Source organism: Tachypleus tridentatus, chromosome 2, assembly GCF_004210375.1.
Source record: "Tachypleus tridentatus isolate NWPU-2018 chromosome 2, ASM421037v1, whole genome shotgun sequence".
NCBI classification, from domain to species: Eukaryota; Metazoa; Arthropoda; class Merostomata; order Xiphosura; family Limulidae; genus Tachypleus; species Tachypleus tridentatus.
In genome coordinates, this window is record NC_134826.1 from 18,583,332 (window position 1) to 18,602,798 (window position 19,467).

General features: G+C 34.0%; 2 protein-coding genes and 1 long non-coding RNA gene across 7 annotated transcripts in view; 2 read left to right on the forward strand and 1 right to left on the reverse strand.

The window, feature by feature from the left end:
• Window positions 1-2,700, forward strand: part of LOC143238854 (uncharacterized) — a 209,688-nt gene extending 206,988 nt beyond the window's left edge. For all 5 annotated transcript variants that reach the window (XM_076479441.1, XM_076479446.1, XM_076479465.1 and 2 more), the window contains one exon: window positions 2,181-2,700. The gene's annotated coding sequence lies outside the window, so the exon portion shown is untranslated. The remainder of the gene's footprint in view (window positions 1-2,180) is intronic.
• LOC143238975 (uncharacterized) lies at window positions 1,731-13,819 on the reverse strand. The gene is made up of 2 exons (XR_013020876.1): window positions 12,690-13,819; window positions 1,731-6,531 (listed from the first exon to the last, which is right to left on the reverse strand). It is a non-coding gene; the product is annotated as an uncharacterized LOC143238975 (long non-coding RNA).
• LOC143238884 (uncharacterized) overlaps window positions 2,833-19,467 on the forward strand; it is a 66,724-nt gene continuing 50,089 nt past the window's right edge. The window contains exon 1 of the mRNA XM_076479508.1: window positions 2,833-4,439. The gene's annotated coding sequence lies outside the window, so the exon portion shown is untranslated. The remainder of the gene's footprint in view (window positions 4,440-19,467) is intronic.

A 19,467-nucleotide genomic window follows, 5' to 3' on the forward strand; every position in this document is an offset into this window, starting at 1 on the left:
ATATTTCACGTGAGGCTTAGCATGGCTATATTCGGATGAAATATATTTCACGTTAGGCTTAGCATGGCTAGGTGGTGAGAGCGCTGAATTCCCAATCGGATGGTCACGAGTTCGAATACATGTCACATCAAACATGCTCTTTTTTCAGGTGTGGGGCGTTATATAGTGATGATCAATCTCACTATTCGTTGATGAAAGACTAGTCCAAGAGTTGATGGTACGTGGTGATGATGTTTTTTGTTTAATTTCGCGCAAAACTACACGAGGGCTATCTGCGCTAGCCGTCCCTAATTTAGCAGTGTAAGACTAGAGGGAAGGCAGCTAGTCATCCCCACCCACCGCCAACTCTTGGGCTACTTTTTTACGAATGACTAGTGGGATTGACCGTCACATTATAACGTCACCACGGTTGAAAGGGCGAGGATGTTTGGTGTGACAAGGATTCGAACACGCGACCCTCAGATTACGAGTCGAGCCACTTAACCACCTGGCCATGCCAGAGCCTTTCGAAACTTAGCTGTCACAACAAAACATAATTATCACCGTTTCTCATCAGAAATAAAATAGGTCCTTGAATCGGCTTACTTTTTAAATACAGACGTAATAATTTCATTTTTTAAATACCTTTTTATTTCAACACCGACTAGTACAGCGGTATGTCTCCGGATTTACAACGCTAAAATCAGGGGTTCGATTCTCCTTGGTGGGCTGTGCAGATAGCACGATGTGGCTTTACTATAAGAAAAACACACCTTTTTATTTTTGCTAAGTATAAGTTATGTGAAAAACAAAATTTAAAAGCGCCAATACCTGATTAAAAGTTTTGTTTTCGAGCTTCAAACGCATGTTATTGACAGGTTTATGTCTTGTAAAAAATAGGTGACTGTATGTGCGTGTTTTCTTTACAAAAGCTACATCAGACTATCTGTTGTGCTCTCCACTGAGGGGAATTGAACGCTCCGAGTGTAGCGTTGATGCAAATTAGACTTACCGCTGTCCCACCCGCTGACTTTGTAAACAAAAAAAAGTGAATTTCAGCATTTTTTTTATCCAGTAATTAAAACTTCAATCGTTTTTCACACTTTAATAACGCAAAATCATCTGTTGTGAAATAAATATGAAAACAGATTATTTTTATACAGTATTTTGTCTACATTTATTTCTTTATTCAAACTTTCAGTTCGTGATGACGAGAAACCCACTTAAGTGAAAATGTATTCTCAAAGACGGCTGATGTGGATGGATATTAGCTCTTTAACTAAAATAAAGTACAGAACAACGTTTCGACCTTCTTAGGTCATCTCCGGGCATGAGGATACTTCCTGTTCGTCTTCAAGTGATTCTAAAATACGACCAACAACTCGTCCTGTGAAGTGGGAAGCGATTTTTTTTTTTTAAGTAAGAAAAGAATTTATATGGTGCAGACAGCTAAACAATGTGAGAAAAGACAGAGTAGTGAGAGGCACAACCAGCACACTGAGAGCTATATATCTTCAACCAGCTTTGATAAACTGTCAAAAAGAAGAAGCGAAGTGACTTTCCTCACCCTTTAGTGGTCGCTATCACGTGCCCTGTATATTTATTAAGGCAATAAATAGTGAAGGTTAGACTAAGTGTAAACCACGTGAGGATCCGAATCCACGTGTAGAAGGCGGGTGAACTAAACATTAAAATAGTGTTCTTGTAAACTGGTGCTCACAGAACCTGTGGCGCGTTGTCTTATAAGCGGCACAGCCAGTGGTACAAAATGAAGTTGTAATATGGTGTGATTTAGGTGGCTTCACTGTACACACGCATGTATGTTACTTACCCAGCCTGTTTTCATAGTTATTTATAAGATCGTGTTAAAGTCGAGTGTCTAGTGTATTCAGTGTTGCAAAATAGTTCTTGTTAATGATCCTTTAAATGAACTTAACCTCTGACTCTAACGCTTTGTATACAACCCCAGTGACAGATCTGTTTGATCTTAGGTAGAGTGCTGTAAGAAATACTGTCAGTTTACCAGTAGAACGTGGCCGACTGATGCTTGAAAATACGTAATAACTGGACGGGTGAGCTGTTGAATGCAAAGGTTACATCTCATTTATTGTAAATGTTGACATAAAGTTTCCTCTATGTCGTTGTGACGTATTCGTCTTTGGTTTCACTCATAAGTTCTTAGAATAATGTTTCTTTTCCAGACGATAGTAGTGTGGAGACAGAATCTTCTCGAAATTCAACGAGTACAGATTGAAGCTGCACTCACGAGTACAGATTGAAACTACACTCATCGTCTAAAGTAACATTCAAGGCATCCCTCGAGACAGCATTCCTCCCTCGTCCCTGGACAACTGTGGCAGATATGGACTACTTCAGGTGACTGATGACCCTGTTGGGAACAACTGCTTTCTCATCTTTTCTGACAACAATCTACTCTGCGCTTATTTAATCAGTGTAAGAAAAAACAACAACTTCTCTCAATTCTCGACATACAAGTGGCTGGAGCATGCGCTTAACCGGATCAGACTGATTTAAACTCTCAGGATTTAATTAATCTGGCGATTTGTATTAGACAATATGAACGTTCGCAGAACCGATACAATTATTTGAGGAATGAAAGCGGTTCGTAACTAAAGCAGTCTAATTTCTTCACTGGAAACTCGTAACCTGAGTGTGTATATTTGGTAAATACATCATCCAATAAAATTTCCTCTATCCGCAGCTGTGTTTGCTTAAAGTTTATTTACAAAAGACAGAAAACAGCCTCACATTGTATCATAGTAGCACACACGTCAAAGATTCCTTTCTGTGCAGTTCCTATCCACTTCAGCTGCCAAAAATATTTCAGAGAGAAGGCAAAGATGGTACAGCGCGTCTGGTGTTCGGCTCTAGAGAATGACACCTGAATCAAGTTTCCCGTCAGATCCTCGCGTTCTTTTTCCCGCTTCAACTACAGAAGAGGCGATAGGCAAAACCCTGTAATAAATTACGCATAGGACGTGCTCATGAGTTTTATGGCGTCGCTCTTAGCCGAAGGCAAAGAAAACAACTATCCCTGTTCATGTTTACTTCTTTTCGTTTTAGCACTGACTTTACACGCCGAAGACATCCTTCTGACGTGAGGGTGTGTCGGGGCTGTTGAAAATACCCATACCACGAGCTGTATTCCTACAACTGAAAATTTTCTTGCACGATCTATTACCACACATATAACGAGACTCCTTCTGTATAGTTACCAAAACTGAATTAATCATTTTTTTTTGCCGAATTATACCTTTTCTAATTAGGTTTTCTTCACGAACACAAACGTAAACACATGTAATTATACACATACATATATATTTGATTAAAATGCAATTAATTAATGAGAGTTTATGTTTTCCCGCAAGAATAAATCATACTGAGAACCAACAAGTAAAGCAACAGAATTCAACAGGCTGAGGGAATGAGTACAATAATGGATAAAGAACTATTTGTTATTACAAAATGTCCCGACTTGGCCACGTGGGTCAAAGTGTTTGATTCGTAGTCCGAGGACCGCGGGTTCTAATCCCGGTCGCACCAAACATGCTCGCCCTTTCAGCCGTGGGGGCGTATAATGTCACGGTCAATCCCACTATTCGTTGGTAAAAGAGTAGCCCAAGAGTTGGCGGTGGGTGGTGATGACTAGCTGCCTTCTCTCTAGTCTTACACTGCTAAATTATGGACGGCTAGCGCAGATGTCCCTTGAGTAGCTTTGCGCGAAATTCAAAATAGCATAACATAACTTTATTACAAAAATATGAATAGATCCCAGGAAAGAATTATGTGACCTTTCTTGGTAAGCGCGTACGTTCATTAGTGGACTTATTTATTACGCTGTTTCAACAAGTGTACGTAAATGGATGTATTACGAGTTACAAAAAGTCTGCAAGAACTTAATTTATTTTTCAGAATATATTTCATCGTTTTATATATTTTATTTACTGTTAATGTTTTCCCTGTGGTCGTTTTAAGGTTTAATAAAGCTATTTGAATCTATTTTATACCAATAAACGTTACTACGACCACTTTCAAGTGCACGCTAGTCTCTGACTTCAGCAATCTAACGTCTAGCGGATGTTAAAAAAAAAAAAAGAGAAAAAACATAATGGCGTCGTTAGTCATTCTGTCCGCCATCTTGGAACAAGGCAGCAGCAGACTAGTGACGTGTATCGCGAAAACGAAACGAATTTGAAAGTTCATTTGAAACTTACTGCAGTTTTTACGTTTTACTCGAATGATTACATTTTTGACTTTCTTATCGTAAAGTGGCTGACGTTTTCAATCGTAAGTTTAGAGAAAACGAACGTGTTTTACACGGAACTTGAATGCTCACAATGGCGGCGCGCTTTTATCGAGCTTCTGACTGTAGGACGAGCCGAACCAACCTTAAAGAGAACTGCATCAAAAGAAACAGTCATGTTGAACGTAAAGGGAAGGTAAAAAAATTTTTTTTTAATTAATTGCATTCAAACAGTGTTACGATTCGCGCTTCTCATATCACTAGCGTTTAAAACATTAGCACAAATGTTGTTGGACTTGATGCATGTATATTAGTATTAAAATGGAAACACACAACAGAAGAATGTGTCATAATTTACGAACTATGCTGTTATGAGCTTATCTTACATTCAGTTCGTATATATATCAGTTTACATAGGGTCTTCAAAGTATTGCATTTTACACATAAACATGTTTATAAATAGCATGATGTGACATTATGATTTTGGATAATGTTAAAAATATTATAATAAAAACCCTACAATGCGAAAGATTTCAGGGTCAAATAATTTAAAAGGTCCATCTATCAAAAGCGCTTGGGTTATAGGGTTTTTCTTATTTATATCAAGACCTATCACGTGTTGTTCTCACATCGTGAAGGTGAAACATATCAAACAGTGTATTTATAATTCTGCAGAGTGGAAACTGACTCGGTCAAAAATATATGTCAGTTTTCTGAAAATAGCTTTTTTTTTGCCATATCGACGTACATAAGATACAATCTTGTATCGTCCACAAATTTTAGAAACTGTTACACTTTATGTCATTTTCATTTTGGCTTGTTTATTTCACAACAAATGTGTGTTTAAAAAAAACTACGTTGCTCAGAAACATGAATGTGGAAGACGCTAAATAGAGAGGAGAGATCGTTTATTACGTTCACGTGGAGTGAACTCAAGAGATAGAAAGCCCAATGTGGTTGTATAGAAAGTCAGCGCTTTCCGGTGAATAGGAGTAGAGATTTCTGCAAATTAGCTTCATTTTCGAAGCGTGAGATCTGACACAGGTGAGATCCATTTCTTAGAGTTAAGAGAAACTTGAAGGATGGTTAGCACGACTAACCAGCTACCTGAGATGAGTACAGTTTGACATTAATTCTGCTCTGACAAATTGCAGGCCCTTACCTAACGACTTGTGGAGGAAAGAGGCAACGTTCAGGGACAGGGAATCATAAAAAATCCATCAGATCCACTCCTCTAGTGGCCAACATATTTTAATTATACGACAGCCCCTAAAAGTGGGTAGGGATATTATTAAAGGAGTTCCATGTAAGGCATACCCACCCACTACCAAAACTTTTCTGAGGATATTACTCGAAGCTGAGTTTTGAACTGTGAGCTCATTTTATATTAAATAAACTAACAAACAATGGGCAGGTATAGTGCATAACTCACTGGATCAAGTGCACTTTGTTCAAGCATAACTTATTTTTAGGTATCCGTAACTACCTTTTTAAAGTCTTATTACTAATTTCTGAAAACTTATCATGCAACGTATTAAAATAACTGGTATCTAACGGGTATGGTCACCTGGAGTTAGTTTATCAAAATTGAAAACTAAGACATTCTGAGAATAAAAACAGACAATTTGATTCGAATAGAAAAACAAATTACATTTAATGACACACGTGGATTGTTACGCTATGTGGAAGTTGGTTAGTTCTGTGTTACGATTTTAGCTTGCACTTATAAATAAACATATATATTTATGTTTTAGGCCTCAAAAAATGGAGTTTGTTGATTTCCAATCGATAAAAAAACACCACAAAAACAGTGTTTATAAGCGTTGCGTATCAACACATTGGAATGAACTGGATTAAAAAAAAACACTCAAAGGTTTCAAAGCGTGTTAGGATATCAGGCTGCTTGCGATAAACCTTTCCAATGAAAAACAAAACTTGTAGGAAAATCAATAACAGTCAGGACCCCTTAATGTGAATTCTGTTCCATCACACTGACTAGAAATTAATAAAGGTATTGGAACAGGCGGTATAGAAAGACCATTTCGCGCTGGGGTATTGGCGTCACCGTTGTAGCAAGGAATTGCTTTTTGGACTATATATATTGACGAATGTGTTAGCTAGCTAGTTGTGCCACAAGATCTCCCGCATTCCGCCTGAATGAGTACTTGGGATGCGTCAATCGTTGGTGTGAAATTCACTGATTATAACAGAAACGTAGGATCAAAGCTGAAAACGATCCACTGGAAGTCAGTGGTGTTTCCTCTTGGCTTCCGTCCCAGCTGTGGTAACTGAAAGAAAAATATAATGTTCTTTACTCTCAGTAGCTTTAATATTCAAATATCCGTAATATGTTGTTGAATCATAACCATACATAAAGTAGCTGCAAGTTCAATTTACAGTTTAATTGCCACCAAACAACAGTGTAATTACAATCAAACATATAATTTAACTACATTAAAACAACAGAGTTTAACTACAATCAAACTATAAAGTTTAACTACAATAAAAATACAGTTTAATTACAATCAAATAATATAGTTTAATACATTCAAACAATACAGTTTAATTACAATCAAATAATATAGTTTAATACATTCAAACAATACAGTTTAATTACATTCACACAGTACAGTCTAACTTCAACCAAACAATACACTTTAATTATAGTGAAACATATAATTTAAGTACATTCAAACAATACAGTTTAACCACAATTAAAAAATACAGTTTAACTACAATTAAAAAATACAGTTTAACTACAGTTAAAATATACAGTTTAACTACAGTTAAAATATACAGTTTAACTACAGTTAAAACATATAGTTTATATAAACTCAAACTATATATTTTCTCTACAATAAACCAATACAATAAAATTAAACTATACAATTTCACTACTATCAAACTACAGTTTAATTACAATCCGCTTACAGTTTGACTAAAATCAAACTAAACAGTTTAATTACAATCTGTCTTTACAGTTTAAACACAATAAACCAGTCCAGTTTAATTACAATCAGTCTTTACAGTTTAAACACAATAAACCAGTCCAGTTTAATTACTATCAAACTACAGTTTAAACACAATAAACCAGTCCAATTTAATTACATCAAACTACAGTTTAAACACAATAAACCAGTCCAGTTTAATTACTATCAAACTACAGTTTAAACACAATAAACCAGTGCAGTTTAATTACTATCAAACTACAGTTTAAACACAATAAACCAGTGCAGTTTAATTACTATCAAACTACAGTTTAAACACAATAAACCAGTCCAGTATAATTACTATCAAACTACAGTTTAAACACAATAAACCAGTCCAATTTAATTACATCAAACTACAGTTTAAACACAATAAACCAGTCCAGTTTAATTACTATCAAAATACAGTTTAAACACAATAAACCAGTCCAGTTTAATTACTATCAAACTACAGTTTAAACACAATAAACCAGTCCAGTTTAATTACTATCAAACTACAGTTTAAACACAATAAACCAGTCCAGTTTAATTACTATCAAACTACAGTTTAAGCACAATAAACCAGTCCAGTTTAATTACTATCAAACTACAGTTTAAACACAATAAACCAGTCCAGTTTAATTACTATCAAACTACAGCTTAAACACAATAAACCAGTCCAATTTAATTACTATCAAACTACAGTTTAAACACAATAAACCAGTCCAGTTTAATTACTATCAAACTACAGTTTAAACACAATAAACCAGTCCAGTTTAATTACTATCAAACTACAGTTTAAACACAATAAACCAGTCCAGTTTAATTACCATAAAACTACAGTTTAAACACAACAAACCAGTCCCATTTAATTACTATCAAACTAGAGTTTAAATACAATCAATATACCTTTTAATTTCTCAAAACATCAAGAATTCAAGAATATAAACATTTAACACACACTTAGCTCGTCAGCTGAAAGGAGATTTTATATTTATTGACACTAAGTGCATATGACTCAGGACTTTCCAAAAAGCTTGAACCATTTTGTAGCAATGATATTAAAATTCTTTCTGGTTTAAAGGTAGCTTCAGTTAAAAGAACAGCAAATAAAATAACACAGGTTTACGTTCATGATTAAGTCCCTTGTTGATGTACGAATTCAGATATATTTACCTCTTAAACCTAATTGCAATATAGAACATTTAAAGCACGTTTAACAATAGTTGCATGTTTTATGTTTTTATTGTCTTTGCGAGTACTTTGATTACCAATTTATTAAACATTTACAAGTTCTACCCCAATCACACCATTAACTGGTTCAAACATGTTAATTTTATTCCTGTCACATCATTAACTGGTTCAAAATGTGCCATTTGTCTTCCAGTCTAACCATTAACTGGGTTAAAATATGTTAATTCTATCCCTATCGCACCATTAACTGGTTCTATTATTATCACGTCATTTACTGGTTCAAACTATATCAGTTCTGTCTCTGTCTTGATCGTAAATGGTACATCACCTCATTAACTGGTTTAAAATGCACCAGTTCTATTCTCATCACACCATTAACTGGTGTAAAATGTACCAGTTCTATTCTCATCACACCATTAACTGGTGTAAAATGTACCAGTTCTATTCTCATCACACCATTAACTGGTGTAAAATGTACCAGTTCTATTCTCATCACACCATTAACTGGTTTAAAATGTACCAGTGCTATTCTCATCACACTATTAACTGGTTTAAAATGTACCAGTGCTATTCTCATCACACTATTAACTGGTTTAAAATGTTCCAGTTCTATTGCCATCATATCATTAAGTGATTTAAAATGTACCAGTTCTATTATCATCACACCATTAACTAATTTAAAATGTACCAGTTCTATCACCATCACACCATTAACTGATTTAAAATGTACCAGTTCTCTTATCATCATATCATAAACTGGTTTAAAATGTACAAGTTCTCTTACCATCATATCATTAACTGGTTATATTCCCTTACACAGTCGTTAAAATATCTTCGTACCTGAATTACAACTTGTTAGATGTATCCTAATTTTGATCTCAACCTAAACTCTCTTGGTTTACAACATACTACATTCGTACCTCTGTATTTATGAACTTAACTTATTAGTTACTGGTTGTAAATGAACTAATTGTGTATTTTACCTGTTTTTACAGAACCTTAATTATCGATTAAAAAGTATAATTCCTGGAAAAGAATGCATACTATTACAACTCGTGAACCTCTTGCTGGTTGATTAACAAATACATGATTTCGCACCGTATATAAACCTTATCACAATCAACTGTTAAGCATGACCTTAACACACTCAGCCGCTGGATGGTGATAAAAAATGTCTCCATTTTTTTACCCAAATGCAATAAATAAACAGAGTATAGACTGTACAAAACATTCATCTGTAACTTGTATATATGTTTAGTACTCTAACCACAACATTATTATATATATATATATATTACTCAATGGTTGAACTATGGTTGAACTAAAAGCTATAATAGAGTAAGGCTTAAGAAAGAACATATTGAAAGCTTTTCGATGGTTGAACTAAAAGCTATAATATGGTTAGGCTTAAGAAATAACAAATTGAAAGTTTTTCTATGGTTGAACTAAAAGCTATAATAGAGTAAAGCTTAAGAAAGAACATATTGAAAGTTTTTCGATGGTTGAACTTAAAGCTATAATAGAGTAAAGCTTAAGAAAGAACATATTGAAAGTTTTTCTATGGTTGAACTGAAAGCTATAATATGGTTAGGCTTAAGAAATAACAAATTGAAAGTTTTTCTATGGTTGAACTAAAAGCTATAATAGAGTAAAGCTTAAGAAAGAACATATTGAAAGTTTTTCGATGGTTGAACTAAAAGCTATAATAAAGTAAAGCTTAAGAAAGAACATATTGAAAGTTTTTCGATGGTTGAACTTAAAGCTATAATAGAGTAAAGCTTAAGAAAGAACATATTGAAAGTTTTTCGATGGTTGAACTAAAAGCTATAATAGAGTAAGGCTTAAGAAAGAACATATTGAAAGCACGTGAACTAAGACCACAAAATATCACTGTTTTTGAAATCTAAATTTATTTTTAAGAGTATTCGTTTCAACTTTATATGAATTAACGAGTTTATTTTCTCAAGATGCAAATAAATGTATGGATTGTCACACGTTTGGAATTTCGATTTCACTCTTACACTGGCGATAGTTAAATGTAATTGTTATCGTAATAAAGTAATTTTTGTAACGATTCTGTTTTTGAAGATATACATATGCTCTCTGTGACAGTAATAAAAAAATCTAATATTCTGTTTCTAGTTTTCGCCGCGAATGTTATGATAGACTTTTGATGAGAACCATGAGGTTTTTGAAGTCATTACAAAATGAACGCGGTCTATAAAAAAAAATATAACATAGTTGAAGTGAAACTAAATGGTGTTAAATATCAGCTCTATTTTTCTCTCTATCTTAATAACAAGAAAGCAAACTCTAAGTTTTTCTCGCGTAATAAACAATTGCACGAAATCGAATAATTAAAATAAGGCGATTGCCAATTATGCGTGCGTAACAAAATTATTAACGCTTTCTCGATAATTCTTATGTTTCCTATATCATTTAGAATGGGTTACGAGTTACAGGAGTAAAACACCCAGGATCATACTTGTAGAAATATTGATAAACCTGTCAAGAACTCCATATATTTCAAACATACGCACGTATATATATATCTGTCAATGTTTTTTATATGTTTGTTAAACCAGAAGCCATAAATACGCATCATTCTGCTCTGTGTGTTTGACTCAAATCCCATTTTTTAAACAGAATTGACAGTTTTAAGACTTTATCTCGACGCAATTTATTGATAAAGGATGATTTCAATATATTCCTTATTATAAGATACAGTAATACCAAGCTAAATATACCGCTGACTGTTAATATTTTACCTCCGTTTTAAGTCGTATACAGTATTTAACTCTATTATCACAAACTTGTTAACTTGTTAAAAGCTTTCTTGGCTCTGAAGCGATAACAACAATGGTTACGTAAAGTATTCGTAAGGGCACTCAGATATTTCAAATTTATTGTTGTTACAGTAGTCCAACTATCTGTTTCTATCTGTTTGAAAACTAAGCATGATGTTAGTGTTAACTATTTCTGTATCGTAAATCCTTGGATTTAAAATATAATAGAAATAAAGCGGTGTAACTGAATACGTCTAGAAACGAAAATTTATTTATTTGAGGCCAAAGTGTTTTAACACGTAAAGAAAACACTGTTCTTAGTACAAATGTTGGGAGCAGGTACAGAATATATGTTTGTTTATTATATTTAGTTTATTTAAAGATAAAATTTACTTGTTGAGAAACACAAGTTCCTGAATTATCCTAAACATACGATTACTTCCTTTAGTAATTAGCAGCATAGCTGTCAGGGCTGTATTGTTACGTTACATAAAAGTGTTACACGATCATATAAAGTTGAGTAACGACAACTTTACGTAACGCTGTTAAAAAGGTACAAATATATTTCAAAATGAGTCATAATTTACAATAGCTATTAAATTGAAACATTAGTTTGGAATAACTGTAATAAAAAATAACCTTTGATAAGTAAATCATTGTGGAACGTAACAATCATTTACTTATGATTATTTCACTCTGTATGAAAACATCCATGTTCAACATGATAGCTTTCTAAATGTTCTCAACACTACCAGTTGCAACGAATTACTGACTGTAGCGAGTTAACCTCCAGATATAACCTTTATATTACATACTACTGAGATTCATATTCTGCATCAAATTCAGTAATATAATATTTTTTTTTTTACGACATTCATTGTAAAGAAGTAATGTTGCTTATTTACGTAAAATACGTAGTCACTCCGCTAATAATTAGTGGAATTAATTACAATATGTGTGGGATTTTTGCTTACATATTATTTTCGTCATACTTATTAGGGACCACTTAACCAATAAAGCCACAAGCAACTCGAGGTATGCAAAAAAAAAATATTTAAAAAGTCAATGAGATCTGTAGTCGGTTCCTTCGGTAATTTTGAGTTACCTTAACATGTTTCCATTCTAAAGTTTTGGCACACAAAGTTTATTCTATTTTCCTTATTGAAGTATTTTCTATGTATGTATCTAATGTAACTTGACTAATTTAAGGTCGTTTAAAAATTATAAACAAGTGTTTATAAATATATATTAGGCTAATGTTTTGATGAAATAGAAGGTTTAAATATTTAACTTATGAGATAGTTTCACGTTTTTAACATACGAAACAAAAAAAATGAAAATTGTACCATACCTCATAGGGACTCGTGAAAAAAAAAACTTATGAAAAGTACACCAAGATAATCGGAGTTAGACGATAGTGGATTATTTCCTGCTAACTATGTATCCATTAATATATTCATATTTATATATAGAGATAAATACGTGTAACACCGTATTTACCTTAAACTCTTAAACATATATCGTAACAAATCGCGTCTTTGAAAATAAGCGGACGAAAGACCTCGTGCCTGAGACGTGTTCTCTTCCACGGACGTACGTACGGTCACCCGGCAAAGGACACAATTGCGAACCACGGCACCGATTCCTGAACAAGTTTTAATCGAAATCAGCACAAACAATTGAAACAAGGACAGTTTTTCAGTATTTAGAAATAGATTATTGACTGGAGAATCTACAGAGACGAAAATGTGTGTCACATTTCGGTTCATATGAAGAAATTCGTTTGCGAATCTATGTTGAGAAAGTTTGTGGTGATTGGCCGCTTGTAGAACCCCGTGTTATTTATTATACAGAACTGTTTCCTGCGAGATCTTAACGTTTATTTACTGGGTCGGTTTAGTTGTTCAGGCGAATAAAAATGGTGAGTCATGTCTGAAAGTTAAAATCTTTGTGAGCCAGGAAAAATTATTGTTGACTTGTTTCGAACGTAAAACATTCTAACTCTTCTTACACATCCGATATGCCTAGAGGGAAGTAGTGCTAAGAGATTTTGAAAAATGTTATTTTATGGTAGGTAGCCCGTGGTCGACCCTGGTGGTCATATTAAAACACGCCAATAATTCAGCCGCGTATAATTATCAACAGTGGCAAACTGTTTACGGGTGGCGAACCCTTTCAAACTAAAATATATTACCTCTTGTTCAACCTCGTGTAGAGAAAATAAATTATCTATATAAGGAACCACGGGATCCCGAAGTGTGTCTTGGGGGAGTGACGAAACTGAGTAATTTTGCTACAAGACTTTAGACACTAGGGATCAACAGCATGACAAAGCGCTTTCAGGGCTTTTGTGGACTAGACCCTGGATAAATGCTCACATAAGTATAAGAGCAAATAACTGTCAACTCCATCTTTGGAAGATTATGTAATTTCTAATAGGATGAAGGTCTTTGGGTGTTTTTGTTTTGTCGTTTTCAGTATCAATTACAGTGTTACCGTTTCTAGTTTCTAGCTTTTCATAAGGACCAATTAAATAAAAACGTAATTATTGCATAGGGTAGAAAAAAGTACACGTGTAAGAAACGAATGAAACCAACAGAACGTAAATGTAAAAACCGAATGTTCGCACCACGTACTTTACTCAGTCGTATTTGTTGAAACACCATATTTCCGACTATGTTTCTCAACCTTCACCAGAAGCCACGATAGGCTAATTAGATCATTTTTAAACATGTGTACCTTATAAGTATTAAGTATTCAGTGGGCGGTTATAATCAGCCAGAGGGCGTGCACCGCTGAGCGTGACTGTCTGTAGTGTTTCGATACGACTGTTGATACGTATAGATTATCCTGAAAAATTCCACTTCCCTCGTTAAATCAGTAAACAGTGTAAACAGTTGCTCTTTTTACTCAGAAACTTAATTAGACGAAGGCAGCTCTTAACTTCATTGTTGCTATTCTTACAATACGTTTATTAATTGTTTTTCTGGACTATGATTCGAAATAAAATATTTTCCTTTGTTTTAGTTGCTATAATGAGATTCGGAAAAGCTTTAAAGTAACTTAACAAACATTCAAATTAACAGTAACAATACTGGAAAATATTGAGCGGGTAAGACCTATTGATTATAACGATAGAGTTTTCAAACTTTTTCGCTATTCAAAAGTTTTCAAACGACACTTAATTCAGTCCAATGCTTGTCGTTGAAAAAAACAACAAGTAAAAACAAATTTACTATCTAGTTATGTGCGGAATATAAAATTCAAGATACACACGAGTATAGAGGAATAGTTGCAGGGATATTTGCTGTGTGGCTTCTCACTGAAATATTGCTCGAGATAGCAAGACTTATTCAAGTGTGTAATTAAATTCTTTCTGAGCAGAAACTCCTGGCGAGAAAGTTATTTATTGGCTCGCTATACTGGAGTGTGACAACCCCCCACATCCTGTCCCCCTGAGACCTTATATAAGCTTAATCTTTCCGGTCAGATTTAAATGAATGCTATACTAGAATTTTTTTATTTTTTTTGTACCCGCTAGAAGTGTTTATTTTATTATTCTTGGTATAACGAAATGCTGGGAAGGCTGCTTCATTAACATTTCACTAAAATGTGTGATTCAACACTAGCAGATAATCCCATTTGCTGGCCATCACATGAATACTAAATGAAATCCTTATTCCAGAAACGTTAAACTTACGCGTCTGTCTCCAGAGTTTCCAGAATTCTAAACTGTTTATCCCCTTTCCTATTTCACGTGCTGTCAAGTTCTTCCTCTATCATCTCAGAATACACCAAATAAAATTTATATATATTGTATTTCTGTCCAGTGGCCGTATACTGAGAGTCATCGCATAACTTAAGCAGGCCCTCTAGGACTTGTTTGTATCTGTATTTTAACAAATCAGTAATCAACCATTATTATATGACACAAAATGTTATGTTTATAATAACAATAATATTCAACCACGTTAAGAATATCTTACCGTTCTACGTTTACTCTGTTGTTGTTTTTTTTACATATGGATTAAAATTTATTAAATTAACTGCTAGTTTGAAACTTGGTATTTCCATCCGATAATAAGAACAAGTACAAATTACACACGGCGCTTAGAAATAAACACATTGAGAAACGAGAGAAGCAAACCAAGTCAGCTGACTGTAGTGTGGTAAAATCAGAAATAGAATGGGACGTTAAAATTACTGTTAGAGAAAATACGTGGTCCTGATGTAGGTCATTTCACCAAATCATTGATCCTATGTATATTTATTTATTTTTTGTATTACCAAACTTAAACTGGACTTTCCAATGTGTGTTTGATTTAAGTTGTAGTACGTGCATTTATCTTACGTATTGTATTATTCATAAAGTCCAGTTGTGCCTGAAAAATATTACAGAGTGCAATATTCCAACAAATATATAGATATGTGTTCTCGCAATTATTGGGATATTTGGACTTTTAGTAACTTCACAGTTTATACTACGAAACAGTGACGCCAAGCGGTTTTCATCACTGTCTCCATTAGGTAAAGATTCTTATTTCTATAACAAACTTATGAAGACAATTATAAGAGTCTGCTGCTCCTTGGTGAAACCAATACCACTTGCTGCTTCAGTAATTTCCAATGGAACACTAACTGACTCTCTATTAAGCAGGGCAAACCTCGTTGTAGTAAGTGTAGAATTATGAAATTTGACAGTCACTTGCGCGTGTTGAAGACGTGACAATGACGTCGATGACATAATTACAAGTAATCAAGGTTCAGTTGCATTTGCAACTGTCCTTAAGCTGCTGACCACATCCGTATACTCACTAATACTTAATGTACTGATTATACTTAACTTGTGTACGTATGAAAATGTATTAATAACTCCACAGTGACCGATTATATAGATAAAATATTTTATTAAGGGATCACAAAATAAATATTTGGTTTTAATTACACATAACCCCTGTTTTAATAACAATAACTTATTGACAAATTGCTAAAAATTTCTTTGGAAAGCAAAGGTGATTTTCTACATTTCAGGCAATATTCACATCACGAGTTCTTCCACAACGAAGCGGAGTTGTGTTTTTATTCAGCTTGTTTTGTTCGAGTTATCTAAAGAAAGAAACGATACCATTAAACTTGATAAAATAAACATTTAAATTTGTTACGTAAACTTTATCACGCTATTTAAGACGTTTTATTTTACTGAAAAGGATGTTCGGATATTTATAGTTTACTTTAGAAGCATAAAATCACTTTTATTTAGATAGTCGTTCACAGGTTTCTTTACAATTATTATGACTACTTTACAGTTGTTTTATAATGAATACTTAGCACAAATTTGCCTAAAACGCCGAAACTCGAAGAAGGTTTTCACTTACAATATTAAAATTCTAAACAATGATTACTGCAACCCGAAAAAAAATAACATTATACTGATACCTTACACACACACATGTATAGAACTATTTTCTTGAAACGTATTATTTGACAGAGACTTAATTTAAAATCATTTGTAATAAATGGTAGCTCCATATTTAAAGTCGGTTCTCTCTGTTAATTTTAATGGAATACGGTAATAAATGCATAGGAACAAGTACTTTCTTATATCCGTACTTACAATATGTTTGATCTGGAATAGAAGAAATATACCTTAATGAATGTTCCTTTGTTTAGTTTTTACTTTCGCGCAAAGCTACTCAAGGCTAGCGGTCCCTAATTTAGCAGTGTAATACTTGAGGGAAGGCAGTTAGTCATCACCACCCACCGCCATCTCTTGGACTACTCTTACCAACGAATAGTGGAATTAACCGTAACTTTATAACACTCCCACGGCTGAAAGGGGCGAGCATGTTTGGGGCGACGGGGATTCGAACCCGCTACCCTCAGAGTACGAGTCGAACGCTTTAACCCACCTGGCTGTGCCGGGCCGCTTAATGAAAGCAAGCTTGGATTAAAATATACATACATAAACAGCTTCAAAACTAATATTAGATATTGGAGATATAACAGCAACCATGTGTACAAACTTTTCTCCAAGAGTTGTGCTGAAACTGGTTTCCATGCAACATTATAAGCTGTTAGTTTTGAAGGATAAAAAAGCAAGAAAGCGTCAGAAATATATGATTGGGTAAACAAACTGTTTGTAACATAAATAAAGTTAAGTGAACTTTGTTTCGTACGTTGCAATCACTTAAGTACAAATAGTATAAAATTCGCCTTAAATAAATGTCTTATTTATAAGTTACACCACTACGAAAGAAATCTCCAGAGATTAACCACCATATAAGTTTAAATTTTTAAATTGCACATATAACAGCGTTGTCAGAACGAAAACGTTTTAAAATAATTCTGGTCCATTAAAAGGTTTTGTTCCAGCAATTTATTTCTGTAAAATAATTATCTGTACTTTTCTTCGGTTAATATTAGAGGCTTGTCAAACTTAAGTAAAACTGACTTAAATTCGTGATTAATTTCTTTGTATATCATAGAAAACGTTTGTTTTTTTCTTCCCCGAAACGTTGAGGTTGGAAGTCATCACACAGTGAGCAATATGCTATACGCGTGCACAATGTTACTTATTAAAATAGCTAAATGTAAGAAACTACTTAGATTTGTAAATGATGCCTGAATCCCCCCCTTTGAAATGAGAACAGTAAATCGATAAGTCATTTCAAGTAGTAAAATATTTGTTTCAAAGTTATTTTATTAAAACTAACTCTTTGTTAACACAGAACAAAGTTGATTAAATACAAAAAAAAAAAAAATACAAACAACAACAAAATGTATTATAAATGTTTGGAAAACCAGAAAGCACTCACTGGACAACCGTTAAGTATTTTTAGTAATATGAAAGTTGAAATTTCTTGATGGCTAAGTTTGATGTTATTTTCACCAAAGTTTATGTATCTTTCAAACATTTCGAAATATGTTATTTTTCATCAATGTGCACGTCATCACAACGATCTATCTTCTGTTTCAGTCGAGTACAAACTTATAGACTATACATCTATCTACTGAGACTAGTATTAAGTAATTAAACGTAAAATATTCTGTATTTTTAGTCTCTTTTTGTTTGTTTGTTTTTCTGATTTTCGCACAAAGCTACTCGAGGGCTATCTGTGCTAGCCGTCCCTAATTTAGTAGTGTAAGACTAGAGGGAAGGCATCTAGTCATCACCACCCGCCGCCAAATCTTGGGCTACTCTTTTACCAACGAATAGTGTGATTGACCGTCACATTATAACGCTCCCACGGCTGAAAGGGCAAGCATGTTTGGCGCGACGAGGATGCGAACTCGCGACCCTCAGATTACGAGTCGCACGCCTTAACACGCCATGCCGGGCCAATTTTTTTTTGTCTCAGTTAATTTAAACAAACAAACAAAAGCGACAGTCAACGCTAATTTAAGCTAACACATTTACAACAAGCATCATTGCGTTTTAATAACAACTATTCTTTCAAGAATATTTATAAAATATTATTATTTGATTTGGGTTCCACCTCTCTCGAGCATGCCATTTAAGAGTGGCGCTGGCCCCTGGGTCTCCTACTCTCAAGAACAATTCATTGGTTAAGCTAAAGTGGGGTGATAGCAAAAATAAGTGAAAACGTAGGGAGCTCTGTCGTACAGTTCCTGGTATGCGTGGATCTCCACGGATAGGAAATACGTTTAAAGAAACAATGCAACGGTTTTACATCGTTAGATAATAGTGTGGAAAGTCTTAGGATTCGTCGTCTGAGAAAAATTATATAGAACTCACTCAGAATAGCAATACGAGTTCATGTTTAAGTTTTTGTCAGTTTTTTTTTCTCTTCAGCTCAGGCAGAACAACGTAATGTATCTATTATTTATGTTTTCTACAACGAAAATATACCAAGACGTAAAATACAAACTCTAAAGGCGGTAACGTTTGGTCACGAAAAGATGTGGTTTTTCATTTTGAGAAAACGTTTTGGTTTTTGTTGTTGTTTACAAAGATGCTACTTGTGGAAACGTTTTCATAGTATTCACACTAATTACAAACACACCAAGCCAGTAAAAGATCATTTGGATGTCAAAATACATTAAGGATATTAAATCAAAAGAAAAACGAACAACAACAGAGATTAAAAGTTAATTAAGTTACAAGTGCATTCAACTTTAGCACAACAGTGGATTTTTTCTTGTTTATTTGTTTTTTAATTTCGCGCAAAGCTACACAAGGGCTATCTGTGCTAGCCGTCCCTACTTTAGCAGTGCAAGACAAGAGGGAAGGCAACTAGTCATCACCACCTACCGCCAA